Source organism: Gallus gallus, chromosome 1 (genome assembly GCF_016699485.2).
Source record: "Gallus gallus isolate bGalGal1 chromosome 1, bGalGal1.mat.broiler.GRCg7b, whole genome shotgun sequence".
Classification (NCBI taxonomy): domain Eukaryota; kingdom Metazoa; phylum Chordata; class Aves; order Galliformes; family Phasianidae; genus Gallus; species Gallus gallus.
This window is the reverse complement of record NC_052532.1, coordinates 175418358-175446105: the sequence shown is the minus strand read 5'-3', so window position 1 is coordinate 175446105 and position 27748 is coordinate 175418358. Positions and strand designations below refer to the sequence as shown.

Below are 27748 nucleotides of genomic sequence, written 5' to 3'. Positions count from 1 at the left end.
CATCTTGGCCTCCAAACTAACAGAAATATATACAGCACATCTGTAGCACCAAGCCATGTCCTTAAACGTACCATAAACAAAAATCAGGGCCATGAACCTACAAGTGCTTTGGAGCTCTGCCCGTAAGTGCCAGGGACAGGGTTCTGCTCATGCACTCAATGAAGCATCACCTTGTCAGAGGCATTAAAACAACATGTTTCACCAATAACATGAAGTTAGAAACTACAGCACACTCAGCCACCTGCCCAGGGCTATCTAAATATTTTCTGAAAAGACCTGGTTGGGAAGGAACTTGTTTGGACAGGATGGACTTTGTTGTGGGATAGTTTAGTAATGATAACAATAATAATTCCCTCTTCCATCTGGAGATAAATGTACGTTGTCATTGTGGCACTTGAGATTTTGCAGGGCTGTAGGTTTTCTGTCAAAAGAAAGATTCCTATCACAACTGAGATGTGTTGTATTGAACACACTTTGAAGTACAGTGCTTGGGTGAAGCACAAGGAAAAAGCTAAGTTTTAGGTCTCAGCTCCCAGACTCTGTAGCAGGATCATGTGGATCTACTATGAGTTCGTGCACATCAGATCCAGGGGAGCCACATGAATCTGCCCTATTTCTGAGTCCTGCTCTCTGATACTACAGGTTGAGTTAGCCTTTGGTAACTGGTGATTGTGACATCTTGATGAAGATCACGTGAAAAAGGAACCGTCTGCAAAACAATCTGTGTGTCTTTTTCCTGGTGTTAATATGTGTGAAAACTTTGATTTCCTGGAAGTGGTCTCTGTTCTGAAGCCATTTCTTATCTTGAGCTATGAGATGAGCAATGGTCATTGATTGCTTTAGATCTGGATGCGTTCCACTCTGTCACTGTCTGGATATGGTAACTATCTGTTTGTCATCATGGATGATGTGTGTACTCTTCCAAATTCACTATTCTTACTGTGAAAGCAGTCACTGTAATCAAGTGCAGATTGACGGAAAAATTATTTCTGTGAATATGAAATGTTCCTGGAATACAGCATTTTCTGTTTTGCAATATGAAGAAGCCAGATCACAATTCTGCCATCTGTTATTTTTTGCCCTCTTCTTTTTCCATGTACAGATGATGATACTGGGCTGCAATCTCTCCCCGGAGAGTTGCCTGTGGTAGCAGCATCCTGCACTTCTGCACCCAGTCTATCCCACTTAACCAGTTCTTCATGAGTCATTTGTACTTTACAGTGTATGCTTTTATTCTAGCAGGGCCTTTGGTCTGCCTCACATGCCATTGATCCACTCGGAGCCTATCTCAGTGGATTCCTAGATGTTTCTCCCTTGTTAGGGGCATTACTGTCTTGATCTTTCGACAGAACAGAATCCAAGATCTTTCCATTCCAAGTAAGCTGTGTCATTACCAGTGATTTTTAAACATAAAGTTCAAAAATTACAGCCTATTTAAAATTCTAGCCCTGCTTTGGAGAATGAGTATCTTGTCCATTCGCTGGAAATTTTTCATTGACTTACGTCTCAAAGTGGTTCCACACAGGCTCTCATGTCTGCAGACATGGTGCAGATAAAATCCTGAGACTATGTTGTCCAGGAACTACTCTTAGGAATGGTTAGAAGAGGTTCTCACAGCTCATCCCACTGCAGTGAAAGGTTCCATGGGTTTTCTTCTACTGCCTCCTTCCTTCTTTCCTGGAAGATGGGCACCAGAAAATGACCATTTCCTCACAGGTCTTGGCCCTGGATCTAGTGGGAAAACCTACAAAGAACCATAGCTCCTTGCTTAACAGCATGCTCAGCTGGGCTAAAGGGCAGGCTTGGCTCCAGGTAGCTGCTTGCTGGGGAGATGTTTTGTCTGCCTCGCAGAATTCCCCCCATGCACAAGCTGCAAGATGGAAAATTTGCATGAAGAATCAACTATTTTTAGTTTATTCTGATAATTTACAGAATAACAGCATCCACAGACAAGGGCTCACCAGCATGGGTGTGCTTGGAAGTCACTACTGACTTAGACTCTCCCCAGTATTCCTCTTATTCAAGTATATATATTCAAATAGAGTTTATTCAAAAAGCGCAGGCATTTTGCTGTGGTGCCTTTGGGTCTCTCAGCTGGCTTCTGGCCAAGTTTGCTTGTCAAGTAACCTTTCTTGTCTCCGTGTGCAATATGTTTGTGCTGGTTGCTAAGCAGATTACTTCCTAGTTGCATATTTAACAAGAATGAAAATGGTAACACAGAGTTCAGAGGTGCCAGATAGCAGCATGATATTTTTTGAGTAAGGAAACTGTAAATAAGGGACTAAAATAATGATTACTGCTGCTCCCCAGGATGGATTTTTTATGCATGAAATCCTCGAGATTCTGCTATTTGTTGTATTTCATACTGTGTCCTTACTTCCATCAGTGGTTGAAAATGTTTGCAAAGACAGCAAGAAATTTCAGCAGAGGAAATGTAAGTAATGTAATATGTATTAAGAAATAGACATGTTTAAAAGCTTTACTATTTTCCTCCCATATATTTTCTTCAAAATTTTGTGGGCTGTAGTGCAGTTATGCGTAGCCTCTTTGTTTAATCTTTTCTATATGAATGCTTTCAGGTACAGGTTGTTCTACCGAGGAGTTACTATGTTCTCTAGGCACAATGAATCCAGATCATAATGTTTCCCATTTATGTCTTTGCAGTATAAAAACATGATTTTACTGAATGCAACTTCCTAGTCCACAGAGGTTCTGTGAGGTGGAGATCCGAAAGCACAAGAAAATCAACCAAACAGTATTCTCAGGTTAATCTCACTGCTGAAGTTCATTTGAAGCTCTGTCTGAGAAAGAATACAGGACTTTACACTAAGACTCCATAGTTTGAGTATAATGCAGTACTAAGTCAGATTTTAGACCACATAACACAGTAGCTTTATCCAATTGCACTTCCGTCTAGGCAGGTCTCTGTGATTCCTTATTTAATCTGCTTTCTTTTCCTTTTTTAATGTTCCCAAGCCCCGATTAATGCAAATAGTTAATATTTGATAGCATACCCCTGGGAACGCTGTTAGCTACAGGCCTCCAACTCGACTCTGTGCCACTAATAATCACAGCCCTCTGAGCTCTGCCAGTCTGCCAGTTCTGAATCCACCTCAGTGTCCACTCACCTTTCCCACACTTTCTAAGCTTTCTTACAATAAGTTTGTGGGAGGCAATGTCAAAGGACTTGCAGAAGTCGAAGTACACAACATCCCTTGTTCGCCCCTCATCTACCTAGCCAGTGATGACATCACAGAAGGCTACCAGGTTATTCAAGCATGATTTCCCCATGCTGAAGCTACGCTGACCACTCCTGATACCCTCTTCTAATTGCTTGGAGATGACATCCAGAACAAACTGTTTCATCACCTTTCCAAGGACAGAGGTGAGTATGACTGACTTTTAGTTGCCTGGGTCATCCTTCTTGCCCTTTTTGAAGACTGGTGTGATGTTGGCTATCCTCCAGTCTTCAGGAACCTCTCTCTCCCGTTCTCCATAACCTTCCAAAGATGACAGAGAGCCATTCAGATGAAAAAAGAGATTAATTTTTTTCTTAATCTTAATTTTTTTCTTACATTCTCAGGAGTTTTATTCTTCCCTGCTCTCCACATCGAAAGCTGAACTACCTTGTTTCACAAGAATTATAGCAACTAAACAATTTGACAATGCACACTGGGGTGGGGAGAAAAAAAATACACAGAAAAGCAATTTCTTCATTGACCTTTCCTTATCATGCTATGAAAGGCAGATAGAGAATACTTCCATCATTGCTAGTATATTTCCCCTAAATGTTCTGGGAAATCTGACAGTATAAATAGTTGAAATGAACAGTTTTACCTACTAAGCAGTACCTTGTGCCTACCTTCATTAAAATTTATCTACTATCATGTTGCCCAATCATCCACTTTGATTAGATCCTCCTGGAATTCCTCTCCATTCTCAGACATTTTCTGTAACCTAAATATTTCTCTGTCCTCAGCAAATTCACCACCTTGCATATTGCTTCCTCCTCAGTATTGTAACTAAAGTTGTCGAGTTGCACAGATATTGAGGGCACCTCTACATGTTCAGCTTGTCAAAAAAAAAACCCAAACTATTTACTCTTCTTTATCACTTTTCTTCTCTTTTTTAAAACTCTTGCATTTCCTGGTACGGTTGCAGACTACCGTTAATATTCTTCCATGGGTGACTTTACTAGCAGACTTAGGTAAAACCAAGTAAATGTGTTGCTTAGTAACTTTGTGACTTCATAGAGTTCTGCCAGGTTTATTGGAGATGATGTATTCTGACAGAAATTTTCCTCCTATTCCTCTATTTATGTTTAATCATCCTAGTTACATATGTCTTTAGTGATCTTTCTTATGTTTAGGTGAGTGTTGGTATTTCAGAATGCAAAGAGAGAAAAAGTGTATTCCAAAACAGAGAACACATTCTTACTTGCTCCTTTCAACAGACGTATTGAAGAGACAAAGCCACAATGCTCGTGGTCCTCACCATCATTTCTGTAACTGAATGAGGCTTGTCCACGCTTGGCTGAAAATCCAATTAGCAGAAATCCCAGGTGCTCTCACTTACAAAACTGTCTCTGTGTCTTTACTCTTTTCTAAAAGTGTTTGCAGTTCGTCACCTAGCATTTATTTAGTCATTTCCTTTGTGTAGTGATTAATTAGTATTAGGAGAGAGTATATCTAGCTTGTGTGCTATTAAAGGAAACTGGGGCAAAGCAGTCTGAGGATACCCGGTAATGGCTAGTTAAGATTTTCTCTCCACATATGTGGTTACTTTAGAAGTTGTACTTGTAGATTAGAATTAGAAAGTCACATTATTTTCCTCCTTCTGTAATGATTATATTCATTTTAGGTGAAAGGGCTGCTGGAGCAGGGAAGGGCTAATTGCCAGTTGCATGAAAGGCAGATGAGTACAGGTCATTCATCCTGTGCTGACTTTCAAAGCTGTTGTTACTGCCTGTTCTGCTGTGGGTGCATTAGCATTGTCTCATGAAGGTATGTTCTGGGTCTCCGAATTGGAAAAGAAAATCTGACTTGATATCCCAGAAATGGATCAGAGCAGCAGTTCACCAGTTCAGCAGCAGAAAAAGATCCTCAAAGAGGCAAGTGCACCAAAAGCAACAATAGGACAGTTTACTGGGTAGTAGTTGTTCTCTGTATCATAGCTGATAGAAATAAATAAGTAGTGAACTAAGCCACCCTGCTACCTAGGGTGTCCAGTGGTAGTCCTGTTTAACAAACTTAATCTCACTGTATGACAACCCCCCTAGTTGATCACAGGAAGCCAGTTAATATAATCTTTTGGGATTTCTGCAGAGCTTTCAATGCTGTTTCGTACAATATCCTTCTTGACAAAATGCCCAGCATACAGCTAGACAAAAACATAATGCGGGTGAGCAACTGGCTGATGGGTTGAGCTCAAAGTGTTATAGTAAATGGGGTTACATCAGCCCCAGTACAGTCAGTACTGGGGGCTAGGAAGATGGAGAAGGGTGTGGAGGGCAAGGTGTGTGAGGAGCAGCTGAGGCCCTTGGTGTGCTCAGCCCGGAGCAGGGCAGGCTGAGGGGAGGCCTGATGGCGGCTGCGGCTCCTCACAGGGAGCGGAGGGGCAGCGCTGAGCTCTGCTCTCTGTGACAGCGACAGGGCCCGAGGGAACGGCATGGAGCTGCGTCAGGGGAGGGGCGGCTGGGGGTGAGGGAAAGGGTCTGCACCAGAGGGCGGTGGGCACGGTCACAGCTCCACACGCAAATCAAATACGGTTTGAATTGTGGATGGTCCTGTGCGGAGCTCCGAGTTGGGCTTAATGATCCCCGTGGGTCCCTTCAAGCACAGAGTATTACGAGATTCCATGGTTCCAGGAGAAAGTATCCTGTTCCTTGGCAGTCTTTTAAAGCATCAAAACTCAGACAGATGAGTTCAGAGAAATCTATGCCTCACAATTCCAGCTTGGCCACACTTGTAATGTAATGTTTTCATCTGTATGTTCATCTCTGAGGAAATTACTCTTGAAATGTGTTTACTGAACTATTTGTGAGATTTAGCCACAAAGGACTCCATGCTGGCTTGGGAATATTTCCCTCCAGTGCAGTTGGTACTTACAGCTGCTCAAACAGCAGCCATTTCAATGTAATTGCAGATTATGTCTTACTATGGAAAAAAAAGAGTCCAGGTTTGAAGTAGTTACCTGCTCTGCTTGGAAACTAAGCGTTTTGCACTTGCAAAAGAAACAGGACCCAGGAGATATTTCTATATTTGTCTGAAATAGCAAATAAGTGGGAAGTTGGTGTTTATTATTAATATTCGAATGTGGAAGGGCTCGTGCTATTTTTTTTTAATACAGAAGCTATAAAACTGGCTCGAGTTTGGTGCTGCTGTTTCATCCTTCTCTGCGGTGTGATGTAGGGCATATCACCATGGGTTTTTAACATTCCTCTGGTGTCTTAATGATTAAAAGTAATTTTGCATTTCTGACTGGCACAAGCTCTAATTGATTAACTGATGATTAGAAATGTTGGCTTCCCTTGGAATGGTTTATTAGTGCTGTCAGGATTTGTTTAAATCCCTTAATCTTCAGCATTTTTACCTGTTCCCATACCGTGCACTGAGTCTATCTTAGAAATCACAATAACTAAAGCAACAAAATCAAGCTGTTGAAAAATAAATGATAGGTGTACAACATGAAATTTTCCATGCTAAGAATTTAATGGTACCCAAGATGGTTGGACTTGGAAAACACTGCTCTGGTTTAGGATTTCTGATCAAAACACTGAGGCACAGCTTGCTTTTGAACTGCTCAGCTGTTAATCTAAAAGGAACTCTGGTGTTGCTTTCAACTCAGTAGCTCTCAGCAGCACATCTCTCGGCTTTCATGAAATCACAGAAGTCCTGTTGGTCTTACCTGACAGTTTGGTGATCCAGCTTAATCCAGGTATTTCCATAGCTGACCCTCCACACACTCTGCTATTGCATCCCCAAAAGGAAGGCTGTGTTCTTTGAAAGCCAGGTGGGCATAAATACCTTTCACAGCCAGGGACCGGGGACATTTGATGAGCGCTGTGAAAAGCAGACCTGAAGCAAGGCTTCTTACGTCCTCCAGGCATGGAGCTTTCCCTGCAGTTCCAGCTCTCGGCAGATTTGTTTCCTTCAGGTTTTGTGAAACAAGCAACCGGTTACCATCCTGTTTTTGTTTTTTTTTTTTTTTTTTAATCTATTGATACATAGAAGTAAGGAAATTCTGAAAGATTTTCTCTCATTATCTGAAAATTCCCTTTGCACATCTGTGCATTCTTGGTGCGCTGACTTGCAGAAGCCATTCTGCCATAATACTTTTAATTATTTTTTATATTGTAAAACTATATCTAATGATTCTGTATCTTGCTCTCGGTTACAAATCAACATTATTATTGTGAGAGTCACCTGATACTCGCTGTGATCAACTGCAAACATTAATATGAAAATATAATCAGACTCTCTTCAGAATTGGTTGTAGATAAATCCTCAATAAAGCGAGGAATGGTTAAAAGGGATTTCTTTCTTCCTTCCTGACATTAGCTGTTGGGGAAAAAAAAAAAAAAAAAAAGCTAGGAGAGGTTTAATTTCCTTGCATTTAGAATCATAGAATTGGAGAATCACCAAGGTTGGAAAAGACCCACAGGATCACCCAGTCCAGCCATCCACCCATCACCAATAGTTCTCACTAAACCATGTCCCTCAACACAACATCCAAACGCTCCTTGAAGACCTCCAGGGTCGGTGACTCCACCACCTCTCTGGGCAGCCCATTCCAATGCCTGACCACTCTTTCAGAGAAGTAGTATTTCCTAACGTCCAGCCTGAAGTTGTCATAGTGGGAAGCTGTAGTCTCAATTTGAACAACTTGTAAGTCCTAGTTTATTTTGGTAGGCTTTTGAAACCAAATGTAGTAACTTTTCTACTGAGAGAAGCAAGAAAAAGATGCTGTGTGATTTGTACTTCTGTGTGCTAGATAGCGCTCTGGTTAGAGCTATCTTTGTGAAGATGGGGCAGCTTGAAGTCCCAAGTGCTCTAATGCCCATACCAGTATTTTTAAAGACCAGAAGCTGAAGAGTTTTCAAATCTGCCAAGCGATCCAGGATTGTTTTTTCAAAATAATAAATAGCTGAAAAGGGGCAAAAAGATACAGAACAGCATAATGAAGTCTGCATTGGACCTTTTACTCCCACTTCTGAAGCAATTTCTCCTAGGTATTGCTTGTACCTGTTAAAGAACTCTGCATGTTTTATTTCAGTTGATTAATAACTGATGCGTTGTTTTTGAAAGAATTCCATGTCCACTGCCACTATTTTCATTTCTATTATTTTTCTGAAGGAATTATTTTCCCCTAATAAGTTACAGTTCTTTTGGGCTTCCTGTAGAGATTGTGAGAAACCACAGGAGAGCTATAAACCATTAGTGTAATTTCAGAGCCAAAAGGGTTTAGCAGCTCATAGCAGAAGCTCTGCTGATAGTTTGCTTTCAAGGGGCTCTCAGTCCACATGTAGGTCAAAATATTAAGTAGAACATCATGAAATTTTGACAGGTATTCTTCCTCCATCTTTCCTACCCATCCCACGTTACAGTGCCATATACACCATTAGGAAAGTCTGTGGTGGTAAGGTAGGTTTGAGCTCAAGGCAGAAGCACAAGTTAGTGAATTAGGGTCACGATCAGGTTAAACAGGGACCCACAGCCAGATCCAGATCTAACCCAGTGGCCGCCAGGCAAGCCTAGAGTGCTGTGGCAAGTCTAGGTCAAGCTCAAAGTTATCTCATAGGCCAGGGAGCTGGCCAGAGCCAGTGTGGCCCATGACCAGGAATTGGCATGGCTGTGACACGGCTGCGATGGAGATCAGAACCTGAGCCTCAGCCTGAGGGCAGCTCCTGCGAGGAGGGCAGCCCTTGCCCTGGCTTCCTCCAGTCTTTTGTTCACAGCTGGAATTGCCAGATATAAATCCAAAGAAACAGGCAGAGAAAAGGTAAGGACTAGAGAGATGAACTTGCTGTGTATTGAAAGATTGAACTAAATGTTTGCAGTTGTACAGCATAAATGAAAATCAAAGGATATGAGGACAATCATCATTGTCCACAAGTATGAGAAAGAAGAGGGAAGTATTATGTCAGGATGGCACAAAAGGCATACAGCTACTCTAAGACATGTAAGTAACGTTATATAAAAAATAAAATACAGGATGACATGCATGCTGCTGCAGAGATGTCTATGAAGGAGGTGGGAAAACTCTGTGGCTCAGAACATTTTTTAAATGGCCTTGCTAGAGCTTTCTACCTCATCTTCCAAGGAGGAGCTGGTGACTGACTTCAGCCTCTATTCATTTCCTCCTTTGTTAAAGCTCTGGACAATGAAAGCTCTTCTGATTTCCTGTCAGATAGCTCTAAACTTCTTTCAGCACTGAAGCCCTGCGAGAAGGGTCATTTCCAGATAGTGCTGGGGCTTGAAAAATATTTCAGCTGTGAACAGTGTCCTCTGTTCCAGAGTGTCCTCTGTTTCCAGAGTCAATAGCCAATAGGACCTAACTGAAAGCAAGAATAATTCTTATGCCTGCTGTCTGTGAACGTCTGTGAGCAGATATTTTTATCACTTCTTCTTCCAATTCTATTAAATTTAGTAACATCCTTTCTTGTATTTTGTTATGCGCACAACCATAAGTTCTAAAGACAGTAACAATAAAAAGTCTTAATTAGTTGAGTGTGCCTTTAGGCACATGATGAGCCCTCTCCATAAGTAAGTTTCAGACTAGCATAAAGAGTTCCTGCTAGTGATTCCAACTGGAAACTTGTGTAGAAGAATCATTGAGCGAAGCTAATTAACACCAATTACTACTATTTTTTTTATTCTTCAATCCTGAAAGTAGGTATTGGTGCATGATTAAGCATTATCATTGTTCTGTATTGCTGCATTTTAACAAAAGATACACCCTGGTTGTGATGTGCTGTCAGGACAGATGTTATCTCTTTGGTTTAATCCATCTTTGCGTCCCTTTTTCATTGTCAACATCACTATCAGCTAATTTTAAACTTGTCCTTTGAATCTGACCAGCAGTCAAATAGATACACCGACCTTCCTGCTGCTAATGGAGGAGGACTCTTTACTGCCTAATGACACTTCATATAATAACGTAGGAACACTGAGGCAGCAAATACACTGGGAATCAGGGCACATGGTGGCTCAGTTTGTAAGAAGAAAAAAAAATAACCTTTTTATGTTCCAGTTTCTCATCTATTAAGTGGAACTAGTGATGTATTTTTGCTTTATTGAGAATACTGTCAATGAGAAATGATGAACATTTCTATGAGAAGGTCTTGAACTGTGTCTGCACACAGACAAGGGGAAGGATTCTTCACTCATTCTCACAGTATTGCCCAGGGAAGCTGTTCTCACTGCTTACAGTAGCTTCTGACTGTGAATAATTGCTGTGCTCCTTTGTGGATAAAAATCTCTCACATCTGACTGATCTTTCTGCTGTGATGGAGACAAACACTATGTAAATGCTGAGTTTTCCCATCTTGAGCTCCAGCCTGTGTGCAAAGCAAAAAAAGAAAAAGGAAAAAAAAAAAAAAAAAACCAACACAAAAAAACCCAAGAGCTGGAACAACTTAGCTCAAAGTCAGAACAAAGAAATAAACCTGCCCTAATTGCATTAGCTGACAGTGTCCTGCTGGTGCAAGGTGAAGATCAGGTGTCTAAGATGACCATTTTACATCCACCTGACACAACTGATGCTACTGATCCAGGACTTCTTTTGTGGACATGGCTATAAACTCCAGTGGAAGTCTGTGGAGGCTGTTTTATGGCATTCTTCTCTTCCTGATCAGTGACGCTACTGAGGAGGATAGCAGGCAACTACATACTTCTGCTTGCAGAGCTTTTCCATTCATTACTTTAAGCATCTGTCTTGTCACTTTGCCCCTACTGTGTATTCTACCTCTACGATTGTTATTTTCTTGCAAATGAACAAGGAAAGTAGTAGGTATTCCTAATAAAATCAGAATTAGGAAAATTTACATCTCCCTCCTTGCTGAGACTATAGGAGTTTGTGCTCATAAGGAATAGTGAGCAAGAAAAATATTACCCCTGAAAGCTTTGGATGTTTATTCAGCTTTAGTCATTCTCAATGTCCTTGATGATTTAATTCCATGTCATTGACAGATACATCGTTCGTACTTTGTCTTAGCAATTTTCTAAAATGGATCTGTAAGTGAGAAAGACAAGAAGGCTGGGTGATTTATCACAGTGTATGTAATGCACTTCTTTCCCTTTTGATGGAAGAATTTACAATTCAGAGTGACACTCCATACTTTTTATCGGCACGGAAAGAAAATGCTGATAATATGCTATAGCAAAAGAAGGAATGATTCAGCATTTGAACATGCTTAAACAGAGATTACCTCATTGGAAAATGAAAAAAACAAATCTTTCATGTACTCAGCAGCACCATGCAGACTGGGGGGTGCCCACAACTAAGCAGAGGTGGTTCATGAGCTGTTCGTGAGCTCCATTTCCAGGCTTTGCTCTCCCAAATCCTGGTGCAAGACAATGGAATTCAGAGAAACGGAGAAAAAGTAAACCCTTTTCCATAGGAGGATGCACTGTAATAAGAAAATGTATTTTCTAGCCAGTTAAAATAGATGGTGCAGACTGTAAGATGGGGACAGTCTAGAAAGCTGTTCTGCTGACTGTATGTAGGTGCCTATTTGAGACAGAGATTTATAGCCCACTAAATCCCTCCAACTCTGTTGTCCAGGTTGTTGATATACTGGGAGCAAGCCCAGTTCGCAGAGACACTGCATTGTTATCATCTCTGAGTAGGCATCTCATCTGGAGCTGAACTCTGCTCTTCTCTCTCCTGCTATGTAAATCTTCATCATTAGATCATGTCTACGCCTATGTTCGCTTCCAATTGCCAGTCAAGGACACTGGGATTTTCATAAAGAAGGTCATATTATTTGCTTGGGATTCAAGCTATACTACCATCAGGCATGTGGTTGTCATATGGATTGATATGCTCAAGTTAGCTGGATAATCATTATCTGAGCACCACTATTAGATTACATCTAGCTTGGGCATGCAGATCAGCCTCATCTCCCAGCTGCAACACAGGCACACATCCATCCCCATAGCCTGGAGGTAGAATGTAGGGGCTTAACTGGAGTATTATTAAAATGAGCTCTCCTCCATCAAGTCACTTCCACGCTTAGGGTTATGGCTTTTGTTTGCTCTGCTGGGGAGCTGGCAAGAGCTGCTGCTGTCTCCACACTGCTGTCATCTCAACTCTATTAATTTTGAGGGAAATCTGGACACACAGATCTTTCCTTCCTTTGTTTCGTTCCCCAGTAGTCACTCATCTCCACTTTTGGAAGATGTGCTTCACTGAGCCCAGCTGTTTTCTCGCACCCTTGTAGTCAGGAGAGGCATGCACCATTTACTTTGCGTAACATGGTTTTGGTGGTTTTTTTCCATGCAGCATATTGGGGTGCATGCTTCTCATGCATTTTCTTACCTCTGAGATTCTTGAAAACTAATTTATTGGGAAAAAAAAAAAAAAAAAAAAGAGAAGCAACCCTGTGTAGTTTGCCCATTTCTGTTTATTATGGCACTCTTGGGAAATCCTTGGCATGCTTTGAGCAGTGCTGTTAAAAGAACAGTACACTGCCAAAAGTTTGTGGTGAAATAGGGGTTGGCCTCTTCTCCTTTGTAACTAGCAATAGGACAAGAGGGAACGGCCTCAAGTTTCACCAGGAAAGGTTCAGGTTGGATATTAGGAAAAATTTCTTCTCCAAAAGAGTGGTCAGGCACTGGAATGGGCTGCCCAGGGAGGTGCTGGGGTCACCATCCCTGGAGATGTTCAAGAAACATTTAGATGTTATACTGAGAGGTGTGGTTTAGTGGGGAAACATTGGTGGTAAGTGGATGGTTGGATGGGATGATCTTAGAGGACTTTTCCAAACTTGGTGATTCTATGATTTTAAATGAATAAATATATAAATAATGGAGCAGCAAGTAGTATGCTCCACTTAGTTGTGTATCCAGATTCTTCATTTTGGATTAGGAGACATTAAATATTTTAAACTGAGGACGCAGAGGGTGAATCCTGGACTTGATGCTGAATCCTTACTGCACCGGCAAAAGATAAATTCATATACTGTTTGGTGATGTTTATTATTTGATGATGTATAAATGCTCAAAGTTGTTTAAAATGCATAATTTGACATTGTTTTGGACTCTTTTGCTTTTAAGATAACTCAGCCTTGAGGAAGTAGTTCAGTAGCTGCTTCAAGCAGGGAATCTGAATTGCTCTCTCTAAATTTCCAGTGCTTGACCCAAGTTTCTCGCAAACGTGCTCCTGTTCCCTTTGCCCCTCTCACTTGAGTAAAATCATACAACCAGAGAATATCCTGAGTTGGAAGGGACCCATGAGGATTATTGAGTGCAGCTCCTGTCTCCTAAAATTAAGCAGGCTGAATTCACTTAGTTACTTGCATGAACTAATTATCCCTCACCAGTAGTTATTCCTCACCACTTCAATGAAAACATTTCCACTCAACAATACTGGTGATTCCAACACAGCAAAATGCTGACAATAACAATAAGCACAGCAATAACTTGTAGCCTGTGTGTAATCTGTGCTTGATGTGTGTGTAATGGATAAAAATTGCTTTCAGTTGGTAACAGTAAAGGAATACACCATGCTCCATATATTTGTCACTACAGCTTTGTACTGGCTTTTGATGGTCTTCGGAAGCATTGCAATAAGACAGGAGGTCAGTGCACTTCATTGCTTTCAAATGAGTTTCCATATGGTCCGTAATGTGTAATATAAGAGGTGAAGGCACTTCAGGCTTTCTGATGAAGGCATCATTTTGGTTAGGTTAACACTAGCCTGTCAGGGTTGTTGTGATCCTCAGGTCTGGCTCTGTGTATAAAGAAGGCTATCAGCAGGTACTCAAATGATTTGTGTTTGAATAAAGCTCCTGTATCATTAAAAAAAAAAAAATCATGAATTAAAGATGAAGAAGCCAGCACAAGTAGTGCACGTAGTGGCAGAGTACTGTCTTCCTGGTAAGAATTAAAAAAGAGGAATAAAGGGATTAGGGTCTCTTACAAAGATGGGCTGGAGATGTTATTTCTCTGACCTGCTGTTAGCTCAGAACCATTAATTCACTGATACAGTACCACAGAAGAAAGTGCTGCTTTACTGAGAGAAAGCAGGGTTGGTGTAAGAACTCCTTTATGGCTGAGGAACTGACAAAAGGAAAGAAGAGATCAGGTGCTACTGAAAGGCTAAGGGGAAGATATTAACAAGAGTTTCTCCAAAACTGATCTGGGGGGTAATCTTATTTAGTATTTTAATTGATGGACTTGGTAGGATGTGCTAATGAAATTTGCTGACAGTGTCAAGTGCGAAAGCTGCATCAGCAGGAGATTTGGTTGTCATAAAAAGAGGATCCTATGACCTTGAAGTCTCTGGTAAAAGAAGTGAGGTGAAATTCAATTGTAACAAAAATATGAGTTTCTACACTTAGAAATTAGTAAGAATTATTGCTACAAGCTAAGAGCTCATCAGCTGAAAAATACTCAGCAGGAATGTCTGGTTTTATGGGCTACATTGTGGCCAGTGCTTTAGTGCATCTGTTTAGTTTAATCATCGTTTGCGTGAGAATTGTGAGCAAATACTGTAAGTATTTACAACCCCAGCTGAGTGTGTGAGCTGGTGGCTGGGAAGTGACAGCCAGTCTGCCTGGGCTCACTTGTCTTCTTTCTTTCTTGGCTTCCAGCAGCAATGTATGGAAGATTCCACATTTACCCCATCTTTTCACCCCAGAGATGCCAGAAAAGGGGCTACAAAAGGGATAGGGGGTGTATAAAGACTGACATGAAAGACAGGACTTACTTTTTTTTTTTCTTTTTGGCACTGCATAGCGCTGTGTCTAAATATCAGGGTACAGGGATAAAAGTGAGGAAGAAAATTTGAACTGGCATGAAAATACCAATGTATATATGGTTCTGAATAAATGTAGACCAGAAATTGCAATCAATTGAGAAATCAAAGCAAGGTTCCTAAACAGAGAGAGCTTCTACAAAGAAGCAGATTTAAAAAGGCCCACAGCTTCTTGGATGGAGCTTGTTCAGCCTATGGAGAGGGCTGTGAGTAGTGGCTGCTCACCTATCAGGACAGTGGATTTTGGCACACAGATTCTTCAGTCAGTCCCTGTATTCTGTTTGTGTTCCCACTCAGGTATGAGAAACCTGACTAGGCCATGCTTTTTTTAGGCACTGCAGGAACATCTCAGCAACAGTGAGTGAACAGAGATTCTCCTGCTTTGATTTTTACACATATATAATAGTCAAGATTTTTTCATCGGTATTTTCATTCATCTCAACTTGCTCAAGTATAATGGAAACTGCCTGCACTTACACAATTTTCTTTTCAGAATTACAAATGTGTCATCATAATTGTAGCTATATTTCCTCTCTTTTTTTTTTTTTTCACTGAGTAGAAATAGCTGCACGTTCATGGCATTTGTTAAGAAGCTGCTGTGTGTGTATATCTTGACAGTTAAAATGGCAGCAAACTGCTATTTTTTTCCCAGAAAACATGAAAATATTTGTAGTTCCACATTTTTAAATGAAGAAAAAGTTTTTGAACTATTTTTGGCAGATGTTTTCAGCGTCCTGAAATAAATTATCCTTAGGATTTTGACTTCAGGATTCTTTGGGATTTTCTTTTCTTCTTCACTATTATTTTCACTGAAAGAAAGAAAGAGAAAAAAAAAAGGAGATAGGCAGAATGAGGGGGGAAAAGTTAGTGCAATAGATGAAATAACAAAACAAAAGAGTTGTGTTGTTTTGAAACACAGGGAGGATAAAGGCAGTAAAACGCCATTCCTTTGTGATGTAATATCGCTGTCAGTTTGACAAGAGTGCGGTTCTTAAGCCTGAGGAATAAAAGATTGATCTGATATGTTTTCAAATCATAGAAATCTATGATGAAATAATCTGTTTTCCATGCCTGCGTTGGAGAGAACCAATAGTATTGGGCAAGAATTGCAGAATTACTCGTTGGACTTTGGAGAACTTCTTTTTAAATATAACCACTGTAGGCTGTGAGGAAGGCTGTAGAGGCGGTGCTGTCCAAGGTCTGCAGAGGGAACACAGCTGCAGCTGATTCTGTCTTAGCATGGGGAGATGGAGCAGGTAGGTGACCTTCCTGAGTCCCTCCCATGTCCATTTTTCAATTATGCTATTTGAATAAGTAAAGCTATTTTTAAAAAGGAAGTGTAACTTGTTTTCAAATGCCTAATGGCAGGGAATTAATACATTTAAGGAAGGTCAACCTTCATCCCTCAGACACTAATTTACATGTTTAACCAGCGGGCTGCTCCTAATAGTATAATTAAGTCTATTCCTCAGTTTTCTCAGATTTGCAAAGATGTCTCACGTGGTAAATAAAGGTTTGAAGATTCCAGTGTGCAAACATTGACCCTGCCACTAAGAGCAGCTGAGTGCTTAATGCTGGTACTGAATTTCAGATCCCTGTTGTTACATGGTTTCTACAGGAATTGTGGAGGAAAAGATAAAAGAGCTTTCCAAATATTTCGATTGCTTGTGAAGATATATTTAGGTTTTAGGCATATTGAAGCCAGAAGGGCATATTTCCACCTTGCCACTGAGAGTTTAGACATGACACAGCTGTGTCACACTGATTAACAGCATTCAATCCTACAGATCCTTTAAAGAGAAAAAACATCTGAGCATCTGGAGTCTTTGTAGAGATAAAAAGTCTGGGGAGTGGTAACACACTGCTTCTGAAACATTTAATTGAGGACTCAGAAATAATAACACATGGCCACTGCATAATGTTTTCATTCATCGTGAGGAGTGGTTGGTCTTTTACCACAGGTGAATTTCATGTTATTTCAATTGGTTTTGTTTCCCAGAGCATTAAATTCTGAGATTATTGCTTCTGTCAAATGGTACCTTACTCCTTTAATCATTCCAGTAAAGTCAGTGGGTAAAATACTTCATCTTCTGAGCAAAGATAAAAGGATCTGGTCCATAAGGAAAAGAAATCCCAGTCTGCTGCAACTGACAGTTCAGTGTTTTCCCTCCTTTGCTCATTTTCTGATATATTACAATTTTTCAGCAGCGAGCTATTCCTTGTGTAATTGCATTGGAATACCTCAGGCTCAGTTTTCTAATAACACTGCATTTTGTGGGGAGATTAAATTTCACGGGTAGTTACAGTATATAATCTTTTCAGTTCTGAGAGAATATAACAGTTAGAAATTAAGCTGGAATACCAATGCCTGCTATGAATTTACTATGTCATGTTTTGAATTACCACCTTATTCTCAAGTAAAACTTTGCCCTGGCTAAACATTAAAGTTCTACAGTGAGCTCTTCAGCAACTGCTGGTGGTTGTAATGCTGTCAAGAGGAAATACTAGCTTAGATAATATCTGATATTATACCTGGGGCCAGACAATTAAAAAATTAGTGCATCTTGGAAATTAATTGATGGTTTGCACTTCTTCCCTGTCTGATACTATCTACATCACCTGTAGCTTGCAGACTTTTAAAAGTTGCTGCATTAGACATAGCTGTGCCCGACTGAGGCTGAGACATGGTTGGACAAACACATCTACCTTTTGTTACAAGCTAGACTGGGCTTGTAATCACAACTGACCTTCAGATGGATGGAAGGGGATATCACCTCAGAGGTTTAACCTCTTCATACACTGAAACCTTTTCTTCTACATCTTTAAAGTGTAACTCTGCTCCTAGCAGAGCACACAGGGCTGCACAGGGGCCCTCTCTGGTCCCCAGCCCTAACCCTGATGTCACCTCATCTGCCATCACTCACGAGGCTGCCCACTTTAATACAAAGCAGTGATCACCAGTTCACTTTAAATTGGTAGCTCTTGTTAACCTCTGGTAGGAAACCCAGCTGTTAGCTGAGAAGCCTTACTCACACTGCTTTCTACCTCCTTTGTCAACCTCCTAAATTATATTTTCAGTAAATAGTGTAGATATATTTTATTTGTTTATTCTCTTACAAAGGATTAGATCAGTAAATCTGTTTCAAGTTTAATTGATCTGATAAGAAAGAATGCAAAATCTAAAAAAAATAAGTAGAGAAGTTGAGATAGCAAAGAGATAGCAAAGCTGATAGCTTCCTATTACCTCACTGTGTCGAAAGTCACCTGTTTTCTGTGAATTTGAGTTGCTTCGGGTAAGATTACAGATAGTGTGGGTCTGGACTGAGTGTTATGGGTTGCCTCAGTAGAGGTGACTAGCCTCAGGAAGGTAAAGAGCGACCTGCCTGTCCCCAGAGACTCTGAAGATCACCCCTGGGTACCCGAGCTGGGCAGTGCCTGCTGGCAGTCTGCGCAGAGGTATGGCAGAGTCGGGGACTGACTGTATCACAGAGCAGGGTGGTCCATGGAGACCTCTGCTCACAGCAGTTCGTCCTCCCTCTTCCTGCCTGAGCTCCCCAGGCAGGGAGGACACATGGAAAATTAGCCTGGTGCTGCTGATGATGTGCACTGTGGTGGTCTGCAAAGCAGAGACGTGCTGTCTATGCAGTGCTGCTGTAAATTGGGCTCTGGTGTGCCATTCAACCATGGTAAATGAATACAGGAGTACTAAAAATCACACAGAATCATAGAGGGTGTGAGGTGGAGTGATGTGTTTGATGACCCCTGTGGGGTTTTAATGCTGTGGATGGAGTGCTAATTGCAGCAGGGGCCCAGTGGATCTCTTGTGGCTGCCCAGTGCAGCCCAGAAAGCTTTCTGGTGCTCTGACCTTCCCTTCCCATCCAACACTGGCCTCTCTCCTACATTGACTTTTAAGAGCTGTCGCAGTATGGCCTTGTCCCACCTTACAGTGGTGTAGTTGTGTCATTTATCCCTGCCTCCAGATGAGCCATGGTCACCGCTTCTTACTTCAGGCAGGTCCAGCTTTGCACCACATCCCATTTGTGCCCAGAGCAGAGACCACTGGAAATGGACCACAAGAAACAGTAAAATCACTGCCTCCTGAAAGTCTCTCTTCAATGTGCACTGCTGTGACCAAGTCCTGCTGTCTAGGAATGATTCAAAAGTAATTCTTCATATATGTAGTGGCCTTAAGTTGCACCACGAGAGATTGAGATTGATATTTGGAAAAATTTCTTCTGAGAAGGAGTGGGGAGACATTGGAACAGGCTGTCCAGGGAGATGATGGAGTCACTGTCCCGTGAGGTGTTCAAGAAACATGGAGATGTGGCACTGAGGGACATGGCTAGTGGGCATGGTGAGGATGAGTTGGTGGTTGGACTAGGTGATCTTACAGGTCTTTTACAGCCTTAATTCTGTGATTCTACGGTTAAAGTTTCCTAGATAAAAGAAAAAGGAGTGAAATGTAAACTAATATTTCATACAGATAGCCAGACCGTGTGTTGGAGGGGTTCATTTCTAGCCCTGGAGTTTTTTTTTATCTGAATATGTATATGGTATATACAAACACTTCCTGAATTTATCACACTAAATAGTTACAATTCCTCTGATAGGCATTTGTTAACCCGCCTTAGCACCTATTATAGACAGGGCCAGCAAAAAACAATTGCTAATTATGGTAAAAATGACAGTGCATATCTGTCCACTTTCCTCTGTGTTGTTTGTGCCAGGACTTCTTTGTCACGTATCCTCCTTAACGTACTGTGTCCCAGCGGCAGCCCCTGTCCTGTTCCCTGCCATGAGCTTTGTTCCCTCCTCTTGCCCATCCTCTCCCTGAGCAGGGGGACAGGGCAGAACAGCAGTAAGCCATCTCAGCCCCCACCATTAATCCCTGGACAGACCATTAATCCCTGGACCAATGTGTTCATAATATGGCTACTTCTAAGGCAGAGGGTCACTAGGTAGTGTCAGGAAATTTTGGCGTTGTTTTTTTTTTTTTCCCCCATTGCAAATGTGGGTCAAAAAATTGGTATTTCTACGCAGTACATGGTTATGTATCTGGGCCTGGTCTAAGGAGAATATTTTAGGAGTGAGCCGTACCTACATTTATCCAGCTCGCTTCATTATGGAAATTACTTAGAGAGACATAATGTTACCAGTGCTAGCAGCACCAACACACATAAGCACACACACGGAGTGAAGCATTAGACAAAGCAAATTATATTCTTTTCCTTTGATTACACTCAGATTTTAGACCTACATACAAAGATTTTTCATGGTGACTAACTAGGTTCTGGTGATTTTTCTCGCAGAGCATTTGACTAGTTTGCTTTCTCCTCAGCTGAAAATCTGTGCAAAGGGCAGGCTAAATAATTCACACATGTTTAATATTGGAGTGGTGAGCTATTCCTCAAAGGCCAGCATTTCCTGACTTCTTTTTCATGCTTGAGCTGATCTCTGCACGAACCAAGAAGCCTTCCTGAAGCACGCAACCAGCTTTCTCACTTAGCTCCTGGACTTTTAAAAACAACATGGATGGGAGTCTTTCCCTCAACCTCAGCACACATTTTCTCTCTTCCCTCTTTCTTTCTCATTCATGCAGTAACTGCTCACACCAGTCATATTCAACTCTGTTTTGTTGGAAGTCACAATGTATAGAACCAATAGAAAGCATGGTTTTGCTTCCTAATGCTTCTCGAGTCATTTTACTGTAAACCATAATCACTGATTTGTTTTAGATGTCTTAATGATTCGCTTTGTCAGTTCAGCGTGAAGACATCTTTGTCTGGACAGCCTTGTGAGAATGCTCCTTCAGCTTTTCTTAACCATCAGGATAGCAAGGAAGGTAAAAACAGTTCTTTCACTTGCTGTATTTATGATTGTTGTTAGAAAATATCTTTTAATTCCTGCAACAAAGTACTGAAAATCTGTGGTACATCATTTTGACTGTCAGTGTGAAATTTGATGAAGACGTGTAAAGAACCTGAATTGTAATTGCCACATGCCCCTCTGTTTTTAGGACAGAGCCACCAGCCAAGGCTCCTGCGCATCTGTATGGAGTCACATACATGTGAAATGATATCCCAAGCTATCTGAATCTGACCCAAGGTAAAAAAAAAAAAAAACAAAAACAAAAAACATGTACATCCATATGACACAGCTCTTGGAGCTGCCCCAAACTGAGTCTTTAGTGTCATAGAGTCACGGAATCATTAAGGTTGGAAAAGACGTCTAGGATCACCAAGTCCAACCATCAACCCATCAGCATGGTACCCCCTCATAGATTCATAGAATCATTAAGGTTGGAAAAGATCTCCAGGTTCATCAAGTCCAACCATTGACCCATCACCATCATGCCCACTAAATCGTGTCTCTAAGTGCCACATCTCCATGTTTCTTGAACACCTCCAAGGACAGTGACTCTGACACCTCCCTGGGCAGTCTGTTCCAATGCCGCATCACTCTTTCACTGCAGTCTGAGGTAACAGCTTTCTCAAACAGTTCTTGATTTTCTTGTCCTTCTGCTTGGCCTTTGGTTTTTGGATTTTCATGTATGAGTGGTCATGCTGTGAGTCATGGCTGCACAGTACAGAGGCATGACTCTTATTTCACTAAATTAACGTGTGTATCCATAAGGAAGCAGTGTAACCCTTCAGGTCTCCTGCAGATTGGTTTATATGGAAAACAGTAAGTCTTTAGAAAAGCTAGAAAACTGTTGGTGTACATCTTTTAAGTAGGTAGAATCCTGATTTACGGAGAGCACATTTTGGCCTGCACCACCTTAATGTAGCAATGCTAGTGTCTCGTATCTTCTGGGTGTGGTATTTATTTAATAGAGAAGGGAAGTACATGCCCAAAGAAATGAATGAATCCGTTTAACAAAAATGCATTGCATATGAATGCATATACTGGCTGGAGATTTTCTTGTTATGTCTAATTGCCCATGAGGTATGGTTTTACAAATTTCCTTTATTTCAGCAGTTTTCAATGTTCTGTGTATCTTCATATTCTTGATTATTTTTTTCTTTCTGTCTGCATTGTTTCTTTTCAAAGTAGCTTTCCCTATTAGCTCTTAGCTATAACTTATTTTACAATTTTGGCGTTTATTATGTGCACACACCTCTAATCTGCTAAATATGGGTACACCCATACATGCACAACAATCATATGCAACCCACACATGTGCACACACAGAAATGCAGGGATAATTCTGCAGAAGGTTACATCCTGAAAAGTTCATGAGGACGATAAGGGAGTGCATTGTCTGCAAAGCTCGCTGTGGTCATTGTTTAAAAACCTGTATATCTGTACCAGATATCAATATCCAGCTGCTCCTCCACCGCCTAGTTATTAATTACCTGTTTGGCTAACTGTGAAGCTTCCTGTTACCCTCCTGCCCGTGGATGCATCCTTACCTGTTGGATGAGCATTGGCTGTGCTTCTAGATCTCTTCAAAAAAGTACTGATGGGCATCATTTGTTTCACAAATAAACTCTCAAACATCTTCTCAGGGTATTTCCTTGTTTATTCTTACCATTGACATTCAGTTTAATTATTTCTGTTGAACTCACTCTAGTTATTTCCCAAAGAAACTACTTACGTATTAAACTTGTCCCTTCCAGCTATTCCTTGTCCTTATTGTGCAGATTACCAGTCCCTAATGAGATACTGCCTTCTTCTTTCCTAAACACTTGTACAAATTCACAATCTACATTATCCATATGTGTGTTTTCTTAATTCTCAATGAATTGCTGGATTAAGGGCTTCCAACTCCAGACATTTGTACAGTCTTTCTGCATGGTACTCTGTTTAATCCATTCCTGATCAACCCAACTGGGAATCACTGTGAGGCACATTTCTGAGCTTTCTCCAAAAGCTATGGACACACTGATAACGTCCTTCAGACACAGTGTGTAGGGCTCAAACTTGAAGCCATGCACTCCCAGAATCAGTGCTTAGCAGGATCATCTAATGGGCTGCCTGTTGCAGAAACCTGTAAGGGTTTTCCTGGTCATTTAGTTGGTGGCCTACAGGTGGTAATAGGGATCATAGAATCCCAGATTTATAGAATGGCTTAAACTGGAAGGGACCTTAAAGCCCACCCAGTTCCAACACCTGCCAGGGGCTGACTCCCGCCCACCAGCTCAGTCCACCCAGGGTCCCATCCAGCCTGGCCTTGAGTGCATCTGAGGAGAACTGGGAGAACTCAGGTGTAACAAGGCAGAGTATCTTTAGATGAGCAGCATATAAAGGAAAGCTCTGAAACTCTTTGTGCTCGTTATCAGGTGGTGGGCAAAGGGCATTGAAACTGCCATGTGGGACAGCAGATGAGTTTGTGCTGAGCCCTTACTGCTTAGTGAGCAGCCCCACAGGGTGGTTTCTAGCACACCGCTAAAACTGGGATCTGAAAGGAGTACTGGAACACCAGGATATGGCTCTGGAATTTGAGATTGTGCCATAATCCCTTTGCCCAGGAGGGTAGAGTTAATATTTCCTTGGCAACCTTTTTTGCAGAGTTCTCTGTTTTGCAGCCTAAATGGTTTGTTAACTCTGATGCTGCTGTCACTTTCTGGAGATACGTTCCTTCTTTTAAAATTTCAGCTTTGTAGGTAAATATATAAACATTTTGATTTAGAGTGAATTTTGTTTCATATGCCTTAGTCCAAAAACAGGATTTTGAACTAGGCTGCAATATTTTCACACCATTTTCAAGCTATGGGATTATGAAAGCAAAGAAATGTTTGTCTTCAACAAAATACTTCAGGTTAAAAACACACAATTCGTATTCTTTTTTTTTGTCCAGGAAGTATTCAGAGGAGATTCACGTTGAGAGTTTATAAAGTTGGCTGTAAATAGACTGAGACTATATAAGGTAGAAATAAGCTGAGCTCACTGGTAAAAAGTGACTGATCGAAAACAATATTGCTCACTACAGGCAGGCCACTTTGGTGAAGGGACAATCATATTTTTAATGAATGTGGTGTTAGAAAATTAAAGTGTACTTATTATAGTAGTTAAGTTGCACATTATCCTGGAATAAGCTGAAGATAGGAAGGAATTGTCCCACTTTTCTGTGTTCTGAAGCCTGCCTTTGTGTACTTGGAAAGCAGTCTGGGGTGATGACTGCAAAAGGCATTTCTGCCCTGTTCTGCCACAGGCACAAAAAATTAGGTGTCCTCTAGTGTCACATCTGATGTTCTCAAAAGACTGGAGAGAGATATATTGGCCATCTAAAATAGTAATTATTTGTATCTTCACCCATCAGATTCAGAGAATTTAGCACTGAAATAAAACGGAGTGGATGATGAGAATCGGTGAAATGGTATCATATGAAACCTTACATCATTTTCCAGCCACTTAAACACATCGTGTGTTTGTGAACGCCTTCCCTGAAGTTGTGAGCAAGGATGCAATTGTGTGATTGCCCCTTCCTGTCAGATAGCTGGCTTTCTAGCGTGGGCAATTTTCCACAGCAATCTATCAAACCAAAACACTGCTCCTCTGAGCACCACAAGACCACAGATAACTATGGCAGCAGGGAACCCATATGTAATTACTGAAATGATATCCTCTACCAAATTGCACGGAGTACTCACAAAGGAAGGTCAGTAAATATGCGTTGTTCCTCCTGCCTGCCACACTACAAGGAGCTCGAACATCAGCCCTTTGTACCTTGCTTCTTTAGCACTGCATTCTGCTCTCAATCTCTTTTTTTTCTAATCTTCCAAATTAAGCCAGTGTTTTAGCTATCATGCTTTGAAATCAAGATTTTATTTATCCGCTTTGAAAATATTAATGTACTTAACTGAGAAAAACACTGAGAGGTACAAGATCTGTCAGTTCCTGTGCACACAAGAAGAGCATGAAAGCCTTTCACACAATTAACTAGATTTATTGTTGTTGTTGTGTGCTTTTTTCTGCATAACAAAGAAAAGAGCAATCTAATGAGGGAATCAAACAAACAAGATGTCCTTTATGAAGTGGAGCTGATAATGAGTATCTGAAGAATTTTGCTTCCCTCTTTGCGTCGATATGAAACAGCAGGTGATTCCCTTTAACTGTGAATGGTATAGTAAATTAATATCGCCAAGAGGCATTGGGGAAGGCACGTGCCACTAATGATAAAATATTGATAAAGATGTGACATCTCTGTCACATTAAATGTGCTTCCCATTTGGTACTCTGGAAGAAAAACGGGGAGGGCAGCATTTAATCCAGTCACAGTCTATTAATGAAAATCTCATTTCGGGAGATGAGAACAGCTTGGAGTAGAGACAGTTTTTAACAGATGTTTATCTTCTTTTTTTTTAATGCAGACTTCACGCCTGCTTGTTTAGATGTGTGTCTGGATATCACTGCAGAAATGATAGCTGTAAGAATACTCGGAGTTGTGCACAAAAGGCCTTCAGTCTTCAGTAAATGCAATTTAGAGCATCAAAGTCGGAAGAGCTCCTCGTGTTTTTATGGCAGTTCTTTAATGTAAAGTGTGACCTCTGTTCTTATTTACTGTACACTTTCCAGCTCTCTCACAGATACATAGTGATCATCTGCAATCAGCTCCAAACACAGACACAAGAGAACTTCTTTTAACGCCCCTCTCCTCTCGTTATTTGCTGGGAGGTCAGTTCTCACCGACCTCTTTGCAGAGAACCAGCAATCCTTCCAGTGATCACAGGAGAAGGTCGCAGGCTGGATGTTCAGAGGAGAAACGTGCCAATAGGAACTGCCTGTAAAACATATGGCTTGGGTGGCATAGCACCTTCCTGCAGGATTCAGGTTCACAGAATGGTTTGGGTTAGAAGGGATCTTAAAGCCCATCCACTTCCAACCCCCTGCTGTGGGCAGTGTTGCCACCCACCAGATCAAGCTGCCCAGGGCCCCACCAGCTTGGCCTTGAACACCTTCAAGGGGCACGTCTGGGCAAACCTGACACATGGTATGTGGAACAAGTATGCTTTCAGAGCATGTGCTACAGGGACAGCCCAGCGCAGGGAATACCCTGCCCAAATTCTTTCTTGTTGATGACCATAGAATCATAGAATGGCTTGGGTTGGAAGGGATCCCAAGGATCACCAAGTTCCAACCCCCCTGCCATAGGCAGAGCCAAATGATGTGTATGTTTTTCTCCCAGTGTAGTACTGACGAGATATTACAGCATAATGGACCATTTGAGAGCTGAAAAAACACAGCTGTGAAAGGAACCCCTCTGCCTAGTATTCCTTGGACTTCGAATAACGTGAAAACTGCAGCATTTGAAATCCATACTCGGGAAATATCTTGTATCTTGTCATACATTCCATATCTGAACACTTTAGTAACCCCTACTTGATCTTGTCACACATGATTTCCATGCTCAAAAGAATTTTAGAGATTTGTTCAAGTTTTCATAGTAAATAATTGATTAGTCCCCCACTTGATATTTTTTTCCTCTAAATTTCTTCTGGAGCAGCTGAAAAAAGAAAAAAACACTAAACAGCACTTCTTAAAAAGCAGCAATCCTATCAATCTACTGCTGAAAGATGGAATACATCCCTCATTTTTGGTGGACTTTTCCACTGTTTTTGCAGCAGTGTTACATTCCCATCATCATAGGTTCTGTGCAAAGGCACTTGAGATGAAAAAGTCAAAGAAAACAGAATTGAGTATGTCTTCCCAAAGAGTAGGGATTAGGGAAGTCCGTAGGCTTCTTGTGTTATTCTGCTGCTCTTTAGGGCTTGTACATACTCTAAAGGGAATAGGCTTGGGTTTCGTTGCCTCTGTATACAAGACTCTGACTTGCTGATGCTTGGCAGGGAATGCTCCCCAGATCCTTTCCTGATAAGAACAGAGGGAATGTGAGGTTACTGATGATATCATTTTAAAGAAACTGTGAGGAAAACAAAGCAAAAGTCTGTTCTGTTTTGATTTTTCTTTGAAAATTTAACATGTTCAGTTGTTGTTGTTGTTGTTGTTTTAAAGTAAAAATATTTCCTCAGTTTTAAACAGTAAAAGCAAAGTGGACCCAGTGGCATAATACATGGAGATGTTCACTACCAGACTTCACATAATATTAAAGCTATAAACCTGTCTTTGCTTTAATTAAACTACTAAAGCTGTTAATCTTTTAACCAGAAGAATTATTGCTCTGAAGGGAAATAATGGAAGTGAACAGACAAAACCCATGATAAATTAAATCTCTCATATTTAATTATTTAGCATGCCATAATATTTATGTGAAGCTCCTAATTTTTACAAGCCTACGTGTCACAGGGCTATAATCTACGTCAGTGCTGGGAGATCAGGTGCAGGACACTGCTGTCCTCTCCCTCCCTGTGCAGCCACAAGGAGACAGGACGCAGCCTCTCCTTTCTCGTTGACCCAAGGGTTGTCTTGGCTTTTCAGCTCTGCATCACTGCATCCATCCTCCAGAAAGACTCCCCCACCTTGCAATTTTGGAATAAAAAGATAGTTCAGGTTGCCATGGAAACCTTAATTCTGATTTCCGTGGCTTGTTTGCTGGTGAAGATTTCAATCTTCAAAACTGCATTAATTTTTCAAAGTGTAATATTGATATAAATGCATTTCTTGTGCAGCGTCAAAAATGTTTGCGGCTGACATTGAGGGAATGTAATTTAGAGTACGCGTTTCGTGTGGTTGGAGATGAAGATTACAGAGGAGCTACAGAAACGACTTCTACACCTGTTTACCCTTGATAATTGCAGGGTAACATCTTGATTGCTTGATATATTTTTATGTATCTGTGGATATTCTTACATTTTCCATCAAAACAAT

At 41.1% G+C, this 27748-nt stretch overlaps 1 protein-coding gene and 1 long non-coding RNA gene across 7 annotated transcripts in view; both read left to right on the top strand.

The window, feature by feature from the left end:
• MTUS2 (microtubule associated tumor suppressor candidate 2) overlaps positions 1-27748 on the top strand; it is a 270353-nt gene that overhangs the window by 140708 nt on the left and 101897 nt on the right. The window lies entirely within an intron of this gene.
• On the top strand, positions 2199-27748 carry LOC112531577. Of its 2 annotated transcripts, XR_005861479.2 has the most exons (4): positions 2199-3385; positions 20746-20822; positions 20997-21085; positions 25294-27748. It is a non-coding gene; the product is annotated as an uncharacterized LOC112531577 (long non-coding RNA). The 2 variants fall into 2 exon arrangements; XR_005861480.2 differs by lacking the exon at positions 20746-20822.